General features: G+C 33.7%; 1 long non-coding RNA gene across 1 annotated transcript in view; it reads left to right on the top strand.

The window, feature by feature from the left end:
* Nucleotides 1-10,463, top strand: part of LOC139498915 (uncharacterized) — a 437,948-nt gene that overhangs the window by 223,860 nt on the left and 203,625 nt on the right. The gene's annotated exons all lie outside the window — the stretch shown is intronic.

Raw genomic sequence — 10,463 nt, 5'->3', positions numbered from 1 at the left:
GCCGCGTTTGTTATAATTAGCAATAATTATTTTAACAACTTCAGATAGATATGCGGCACATTATTGCTAACATGAATTAAACAAATCGTAGATTGTAAATTATTTGAATCTGTGTCATTTCATAGAGGTTATTAATGTGTGGTCATTTTATATCATTCTAATAAAAAAATTAGTTAATCAAAAATGAACAACTACAAAAGTATAATGGTCTGGATGGATGGTCCATCGATTTTGTATTCTTTTAATTATTAAAACATTTTTTCTATTCTTTATAATTTTGCTCATTATTCTCTATTTGATCATCCTTTTATTTTCTATTCTTTATAATTTTGCTCATTATTCTCTATTTGATCATCCTTTTATTTTCTATTCTTTATAATTTTGCTCATTATTCTCTATTTGATCATCCTTTTATTTTCTATTCTTTCTATTTTTTTGTATATGCTATATTTTTGTCCTTTATTCTGCGTTTCCCAGTCCCGTGATTCGATATTCTATCAACTCCAACAAGACCCTCAAGTATTATTACCGATAAATAGGCGTTTGAGAATGTGTACCATTTTGTCTTATCCTTTCTTTTATTTGTTTTTAAAGATTTATAAAAAGCTTACCGCACTTCATTCCGGTCTACCCTTATTACAGGTATTCCCCATGGTATGTATTGTTTTAAAATAGCTTCTCGTTCCGTGCATGCATGCATGAACTATTTGACACTGCACGTTAAGCAACCAACAATCTGTCAATCAATCGATTTTATAGAAAAGATGTATCATATCTTACATCAAAACAATGTATAAACACCACCCGTTCATCTTTTTCTACAAAATGATAAATGTGCAGATCACACTGCTGACATTACTAGACCACATATATGACACTTCGTCTATACCTGAGGCTGTGGATAGGGGTTTACAGAATAGAGAATAATGGGAAAAAAAAGAAAGAATAGTAAGAGAAAAATGGTTGAAATTTGACCCTATCCTAACCCTCGTACTTGTGAGAATGTATATATAGGTTAAGGCCTTGTCCTCCATGTATTCAAAGTAAAGCACTATTTTGATTATGAAACATTGTGATTAGAAACGGTTGCTTTTTTCCAATCGATCTTCAAACCCTATGCCTTGAGTCTGGGTGCTAAAACCGAAATATCGATCGATTTATTAGTGTTCAACGTAACTTTCAGCACAATATTGTTCATTTCGTGGTTATCAAACTGTAATGGTGGAGAAAGCCGGAATGCCAAGAGAGAATCTAAGATTTTTGTCGTGAAAACTGATAATTATATTCAATCAATATACTAAACCCCTAACGGGAAGAATTTCACGTGAGGCATCCGTCGTGTTGGTCATGTTATTTCACACTCGGTAATAATTCGGTGGGTCACATTCCTAAAAAAGGGAACGGAATATACGACATAAAGAATCATTACTAAATAAATGATACTAAACCACTAACGGGAAGGATTGTGCCTGATATTCATATGATGAAGACATAATCTTTCAATCAGTTTAATTGAAGTCTGGAGCAGGCATGTCAGTTAACTGCTAGTAGTCTGTTGTTATTTATATATTATTGTCATTTTGTTTATTTTCTTTGTTTACATCTTCTGACATCAGACTCAGACTTCTGTTGAACTGAATTTTAATGTGCCTGTTGTTATGCGTTTACTTTTCTACATTGGCTAGAGATATATGGGGGGGGGGGGGGGGTTGAGATCCCAAATACATGTTTAACCCCGCCACATTTTTGCGCCTGTCCCAAGTCAGGAGCCTCTGGCCTTTGCTAGTCTTGTATTATTTTTAATTTTAGTTTCTTGTGTACAAAGTGGTGTTTAGTATGGCGTTCATTATCACTGAACTAGTATATATATTTGTTTGGGGGCCAGCTGAAGGACGCCTCCGGGTGCAGGAATTTCTCGTTGCATTGAAGACCTGTTGGTGACCTTCTGCTGTTGTTTGTGCTATGGTCGGGTTGTTGTCTTTTTGACACATTCCCCATTTCCATTCTCAACTTTATTTTTTAAGATTGAATTTTGAACGCAACTGCCATGTGCGAGGTTTGAACCATCACAACCTCAGGCCCCTAAAAACGAAAAGATCAAGAAACTAAAAATCGCTTGCATGTGTTTTTAAGGTAATATTATATATAATTAATTATATATATATTGTTTCGACTTATAATCAAAAGTGCATTAATTGTAATAGAAATTTCAACAATTTAAAAATTTGTAAAAGAACTTTAAGGCTAAAAAATATATAGGCGAAACAAAAATATGGATATGTTGTTTGGTATCCCATTCTCTTCAAAGCTAATGATAAATCTGTACATTGTACATGCTTCATATCAAGTGGCGGTAACTTGACTAATATGTTATTTACACGTTTTGTACTAGACAAACTGCGTCAGATTTTTTGACGCGTTTTTTCAGAAGATACAAATAACTTTGTAAGAAGACATGCCACTCTGTCAAGACACATTATTCTAACTTAAATCGTACATAAGTCTTCAAATGCTTTCATTACATATAAACGAATGTTTTCTTAACCTTCATAAATTTATTACGTTCTGGTCCAAATTTAACCTCTAATTGCACTTGTCAGAAATTAGAGTGTAAAAAGAGGAAAATTGGTTTTTCCTTTTTTATTCTGCTCTCAGTTAATAACACTCTTGTAAATGACTTTATTATTGTTACATGCAACTTTGACACTAATGCGCACGACTTTTAAACTAGTTTGCTTGAGTTTCATTATAGTGCACATTACTTTAAAATGTATGTCCATAAATTAACAACACGAGTTGAAATTTGAGTTTAAGTTGAAAAAAGAGTTGATTCAAAATTTGAGTGGAAGTTATTGATAGAGTTACATGTTATGTATCGATATACTTTTCCAGAAAAACTTTAAGGTCAAGTATAATTTAAGTTATAATAATTCTGGGTTATTTTATTGAAGTGCAGGTACCAGCTTGTGTGATCAAAAACTTCATGGTAAACTTTAACATGAAAATGTTATTTTTTCAAACTATCCAATTTCTATTCTCAGTTTCCAATCGAGATCAAAAGCTATATCAGTAACACAACATTTTAAGTGGATTTGACCTTCTTAATAAAACACTTAAACAAAAACCGTAAACCAATACTGGGCGAACTACCAAACAAACGCACAGACCAGAAAACAGCCCCCTATTTATCAAATGATGGCATTGTAAGGGATGTTAAAACAATCATTCATTAGTTCAGATAGGAAATATCAACTTTAATCTTTGCTTTCTAAAAGTCAACATTTATACATCTGTTCTCAATACATGTACTAGGCTTTCATTATTCATTAGGATAAACTTATACGTATAACATTTCTGACACGTGGTTTTCATTCATATTTAATTCCAAAATTGTCAAAGTTCAGGTATACTGTCTACATTTTCTCACGTTCTCTTTAAAAGAGTAAGAGTTGTCGAACTTTATCCAGTCAATTTCACTGAAACGAAAGTACAAATGTATGTCAAAGGCGATATATTTTATCTGAGATATGATTATTTGGAGAAAAAGTAATTAGTTATTAGATATTCACCATCCAACCGGCTTTTATTAATCGTTTAGACAACTCTCCACAAGAGACGAAAAGGGATTATTATTATTAGAAACAATTAACAACTATAGGTCGCGTCAGTGCTTTTATTAGTTTGTTTTCACTACCTATTTTTTTTCTGTGTTCATCATTCATCGAGATAAGCCATTTAACGGCAGCAAGGCGAATTTTCTAACGTATTGCTCAGAAAGGTACATTACTTATATAGGATAATGCATTAAAATTTACCACATTTAGGGTATTTCATGTTGTTTATTTATAGGAAATTTACGTTTTTCTTATCGAAGAAACATTAAACGATAGAATTGTCTTAAATACGAAGGGTTAATTGTGTTTATCAATACTTCTTAAATATATATATATATATATATATAAAAAGAGGGTCACGGGCCTAATTTTCTTGAAAAAAATGTATTGATAGTTCAATCATTAAATTTCAAGTTGTAGGTTTTTTGCTATATATTGAATGATACTTGGTAAACCATTTGTAAAACAAGTAGAATTTTTGCAACATGACCAGAAAAGAAGCTCAAAAAAAATACACCGGATAGATCTACCTTAAACTGTGGCAAATAGTTGTCCAATTAACAATGATACCACATCTCCTTATTTTTAGACATTAGATTAGGACACACTACGCAAGATATACTGGTATAACATTGCATTATGAACAGTCTCCTTGCCAATTTCCGAAGCAAGATTCGTCGCCTTTCTGAACTTTCTAGCGGTCCTGATTTTGTTGCCGATTTTATGAGCTACGATCCTTGATTTACCTTATACTGCATACATTCAATTGAATTTACACGGGAAACATTTTTGGCATTATACAGGATGAATAATTCTCATTACATCGCTATTGGTACATTCTTATAGTAGTATACCATTACATACGTACATTCGTATGGCATTTACTTACGTACATTTATTACATCACACCAGAACATTTACATCATGACACCAGTACATTTATATCATGACACAAGCACATTTACAGCATATAACTATAATAGTACTTACACAAAGTTTGTGAGTTACACTTAACTATACGGCTTCAACATTACAATATACACAATACTAAGGCATAACACAGGCAGTGATCTAAGCAACATGAAGTTATATAAAAAAAAACTCCGATCTGTTTTATTTTTCTGAAATTCAATCATATACGGGTTCTTCTTTTGACCTTATTATAACCATTCTCAAGATGATATGTATTTGCAGATTTCTTATTTTTCATTAGTCGTACATGTGGAAATTTAAGACATAATGGTACAAGAAACTATTTCCTTTGTTAATGAATCTCCAGGAAACATTGATACCATGATAATGCCTTGTCGTGCAGTTAAAGAAAGGGGAAAGCTATCGAAAAAGGAAATTTTAAAGTAAAATTGTAGAGAATCACGTGCACGTGTGTGAATTTGATAAATGTAATGAGTTTTGCTTTTATCTTTTTAGCATTTCCAATACTTTGGAAAATGTGATAGCCATTTATGACATTACTGTACGGTACAATTGGTATAATAGAGTAGAATTTATGGTGACGTTACAGTAGACACCAATAACGTCACCGAATATTTTATAATTTTCCGCTAAAAGTAAAACTTCAAGACAATATAGCTCGAAAACTAGCACTATTGCTTAGGACTTTCTTTGCACCAATGAATTCGTCGTTTATTTTTTTAATCGCATTTCGAATTTAAAACAAAATTGTATAGACCAACGAATTAAAAAAACCATTATCAACTAAAAATATCTGCCGTTTCTATGATTTTCCTTTATATATCCTTACATTTTTGGCGTGTCATGCTGTTAGTTTTAATAGCTTGTATCTGGAAAACGATGTAGTTTTACAAGCAGAATCCACACGTTAAATTTAAAACAAATCTGTTGAGTAGTTATATTACGTACAATTCGCCTTAAAAACACGGAAAACGAAAAAAATATTACTTTAGGTAAAATAGCAAATGAGTTTGACTTTACAAGAGTTCCTAGTGTACTTTGAGATTGGGGTCAAAAGGGATAGGACACCTAAACTATGCAACATTGGAACGATACATCTAAAACGTTTATGTTTTAACCGTATGTGTAGCTCCTCAACCCTCCACCGTTATTCGCCTCTAACTTGATAGAAGGTCCAAGTTGATTGTCTGAATGTTCCTATTGGTAGTGACTTTACAGTAGAAAATAAGCGTTAAATATGAGCGTTGCCTATTACCTTGCAAAACATCATACAGAATATATAAATGCAGAAGGGGTGTTCAGAAAATATCTGATCTATACTAACACGTACTGGTCTATGAGAGAAAAAAAACTAACTACCAGACGACTGTATTTTAGCCATGTTTTGAAGGTTTGATTGTAAAACATGTTGTAAAAAAACTGTGATTTCAAACGGCTAAAATTGTCTGTTCACTCAATGAGATGACAACCCGATCAAAGAGCAGATGACAAACGAATACAACCACTGGGTCGGTAATGCAGCGAGAAAATCCCGGAGGTGGGTTCAACTGGCTCCTTAAGTAAAAGTTGTACTTGTTCAGAAATAATAAACTTCAAATCTAAACTTCAAAACATATAACAAAAAAAAAAACAAAAAAAAAACAACATACAAGACTAACAAAAGTCTCATGCTCCTGACCTGGTACAGGCGAAAAATGTTTTGTGAGATCTGAACCGTCCTCCTATACCTTTAGCCAGTATAGAAAAAAGAAACACAATACAATATGCACAGTAAATATTAGTTTAAAAGAAGTCCGAGTCCGATTTCAGAATAGGTAACAAAAGAAACTAGTAAGCAACATGACAATGATACACACGAAATATTACTAGCAGTTACTGACATGCCAGCTGTGGACCTCAACTAAATTGATTGAAATAATATGTCTTCGTCATATGAAAATTATGCATAATCTCTCCCGTTATGAGTTTAGTATCATCAAAAATGTATGAGAAGAACATAACTCGTATCATGCCAAAAACTCGTTTTAGAATTATTGTGTTTTGTGCCGATGCACACATTCTATGAGCATGAAGAGTGAATCAAAGTTGTAACCAACATATGCCATCTTTAATGACCTGACAACAGTATCGTAGCTATATTCCTTTTGATTGTGTCTGGTAACAGGTTTGGTTAGTGTTTGAGGTAAACAGCGATATGTTTATGCCTTGTAAAGAATATTACCATAACAGGTTGAATGTGAAATACCTGTACGTATAAGGTATAAGCATGTTAATTTATACTTACAAATGATGTCCGTGTACTGATGATAAAATTTGGCAAATGTTTGAAATAGTTTGTCATATCATAAAACCTGGTGTGATAGTTTTCCCGTAATACAGATATTTCTTTCGTTAAAATAAAGTACTGTGTTACATACACGACTGAATCGAACAAGTTTTTTATTTATATGGATCTTGTCTGTACACCAGCTTTGAGTATTTGTAATATCTTCAATTTTTCACTTATTCTTACAACATTTGTATAAACTTCAAGATTATAAAAAAAACGTTTTTTTTCTAAAGTGAACATTGATTGGTTAAATATTTCTCAGTCATGTCCTGTGTTTGAATTTGTTTGTTAGCTTTTTGGTCATGAATGTTTGTCTCTAATATTTAATTAACTGTGCATTTGTATTCAGATATCGCAGATCAAATTTATTCGTTCATTGTTTAATCATAGGTTTTTTTATTGAGTTAAGTCTGCCAATTGATATTTTATCGTATGTTTTTCTTTGTTGTGATGTTATGCTATTGTTTCAGAAAAAGGGAGAAGGTTTGGATCCATTAAAACGTTTAATCCCGCTGCAAATGTTTGCACCTGTCCTAAGTCAGGAATCTGATGTACAATAGTTGTCGTTTGTTTATGTAATATATACGTGTTTCTCGTTTCTCGTTTTGTTTATATAGATTAGACCGTTGGTTTTCCCGTTTGAATGGTTTTACACTAGTAATTGTGGGGCCCTTTCTAGCTTGTTGTTCGGTGTGAGCCAAGGCTCCGTGTTGAAGGCCGTACTTTAACCTATAATGGTTTACTTTTTAAATTGTTATTTTTATGGAGAGTTGTCTCATTGGCACTCACACCACATCTTCCTATATCAAGTTAAGATGTATAAACACCATAAGATGGTTTCAAGGGAACGTTGCCATCTAACATGGATGATTAATACATGTAATAGTAGAAATGAAAATCAGCCCTCGTATCATAATTTTTAGTATTGAGCTTCTTGTTAACGATATACAAAATCCAAGAAAGTGTTCGTTTTTAGTATTAGCATCAAATCTAAGTTGGCATATTATATCAATTAAACAGGTTTTGAGCGAGGATCTCAAACTTAAATTACCCTCCCGATATTGGTACCGTTAATGTTATTAATGATTCTAAAAACCAAAAAATGTGGACGATATATGTTTTGCCAAAGGACCATTCAAAAATCATAATTCGAAAAAAATAACTGACAACGCCAAGGTCAACAACTAAAAGCGACAAATAGACGGACAGGTTTACTAAACAATGTAGAGAAAAAATATTAAGCTTTACAAATCCAATAACAGATCGTGTTATCACTCCGGTGAATCGAGCTGACAATAACAGATCGTGTTATCACTCCGGTGAAACGGAAGGGTAAGCAGAATTTACCATCGGGATGTTTTATACATGTAATTTTACAGGTGAGAAAACACATTTAGGAGATAACTGTATTGTATTTTAAGCTCCGATGGCATCAATTGGGGATTTGATGGTCGCAATTTAAGTTTACTGGCGACGCGTTAGCGGAGACGGTAAACGGGTATTTGCGACCATCAAATCACAAATTGATGCCGTCGGAGCTTAAAATACAATATTGTTATCTCCATTCTAATGAAACTGACAGAAACAACGTTAAAACATGTATTTAAAATCTGTCATATGCCTTCTGCGCTTGCGCGTACGTCCCATAGCATCAATTGTCAATTGATGCCATGTAAGAAAGTGACGTTATCCAATCAAAATAAACGTTACAAACGTTGTTGCTTAGAATTATAAATTGAATGGACTGGACGAAACACTGTAATCATTAATGTGCAATTCCATGTAACCTAAGAAGTAAAGTTTATGATTCAAGCCTTCTTGGTTTTCATCTTATATATATTGAGAAACCTCTTGAAATAAAATTTTAAACGGTTCCTTACAAGCTGTTAACGATTTTGTTTAATGAGATTCATTTACTGTTTTCTAACGCATATATCGTCTCCAAGTAGCTGTGCCTTGATTACACAGACTTACGTGAAAAGCATGTTACATATGTTTTTCTATCAAGTCTTTAAGACATGCGGCTGTCGATAGAGACTGGTCTTTGAGAACATATGTTATGGTTACACTGACTTCAACACAGAAACATGACGCGACATGTGTTTTTGAAGAAAATTCAAATTTAAAAAAAAAATCATACAAAAAACATTTTCTATGACTGTTCGTTTTCCTACCATATCGACTGATTTCCATATAGTTCACATTTTATCAAGCCGAGGTCTTAATCTTGGCGGTCGAAATTTCTGGATTGTCATCATTGACAGTTGCAGTGGTCTTAAATATATTTCTAAAAATCAATCAAATATTTCACTAGCAATTGTCTTTTTAGGATTTAAAAACGTCTTATATACACGGGCTTAGTTGTCTCACACATGGGTATGATTGAGTCTTTCAGTATGAGTATTTGTAGGAGAGAGTACACGGGCTTAGTTGTCTCATACATGGGTATGATTGGGTCTTTCAGTATGAGTATGTGAAGGAGAGAGTACACGGGCATAGTTGTTTCACACATGGGTATGATTGAGTCTTTCATTATGAGTATGTTTAGGAGAGAGTACACGGGCTTAGTTGTCTCACACATGGGTATGATTGAGTCTTTCAGTATGAGTATGTGTAGGAGAGAGTACATGGGCTTAGTTGTCTCACACATGGGTATGATTGAGTCTTTCAGTGTGAGTATTTGTAGGAGAGACTACACGGGCTTAGTTGTCTCACACATGAGTATGATTGAGTCTTTCAGTGTAAGTATTTGTAGGAGAGAGTACACGGGCTTAGTTGTCTCACAGATTGGTATGATTGAGTCTTTCAGTATGAGTATTTGTAGAAGAGAGTACACGGGCTTAGTTGTCTCATCCATGGATATGATTGAGTCTTTCAGTATGAGTATTTGTAGAAGAGAGTACACGGGCTTAGTTGTCTCATGCATGGGTATGATTGAGTCTTTCAGTATGAGTATTTGTAGGAGAGAGTACACGGGCATAATTGTCTCACACATGGGTATGATTGAGTCTTTCAGTATGAGTATTTGTAGGCGAGAGTACACGGGCTTAGTTGTCCCACACATGGGTATGATTGAGTCTTTCAGTATGAGTATGTGTAGGAGAGAGTACACAGGCATAGTTGTCTCACACATGGGTATGATTGAGTCTTTCAGTATGAGTATTTGTAGGAGAGAGTACACGGGCTTGTTGTCTCACACATGGGCATGATGTCTTTTACACACGGGTTTGGTTGTCTCGCATGATATGAGTATGTGTAGGAGAGAGGCAAAAGATACATGTGTTCCAAAGAGACAATTCAAGCTCATAACTGGAAAATAAAATGACAACGCAATGGATAAATAAAAAAGGCCAACAGACAAAATGTCTTCACAATTCTCAGCATGTCAAAATACTTACTAAGCAACAAGACCCCTCTCCCCCACCACCAATAAACTCTGTGATAACAAGAAGATCCTGATCCACATGTTGTGTTGTGCACGTTAGAGAAACCGAGTAATCAGTCTGATTCGGTCGGTCACAAAAGTTAGGAAATTGTAAAACGACATCAAGAACATATCTGCTATCATCTGTGAAACAGATATTTGG

The sequence above is a fragment of the Mytilus edulis genome, chromosome 12 (assembly GCF_963676685.1).
Source record: "Mytilus edulis chromosome 12, xbMytEdul2.2, whole genome shotgun sequence".
Classification (NCBI taxonomy): Eukaryota; Metazoa; Mollusca; class Bivalvia; order Mytilida; family Mytilidae; genus Mytilus; species Mytilus edulis.
The sequence above is the reverse complement of the archived record's forward strand: the minus strand, read 5'-3'. Positions and strand labels throughout refer to the sequence as shown.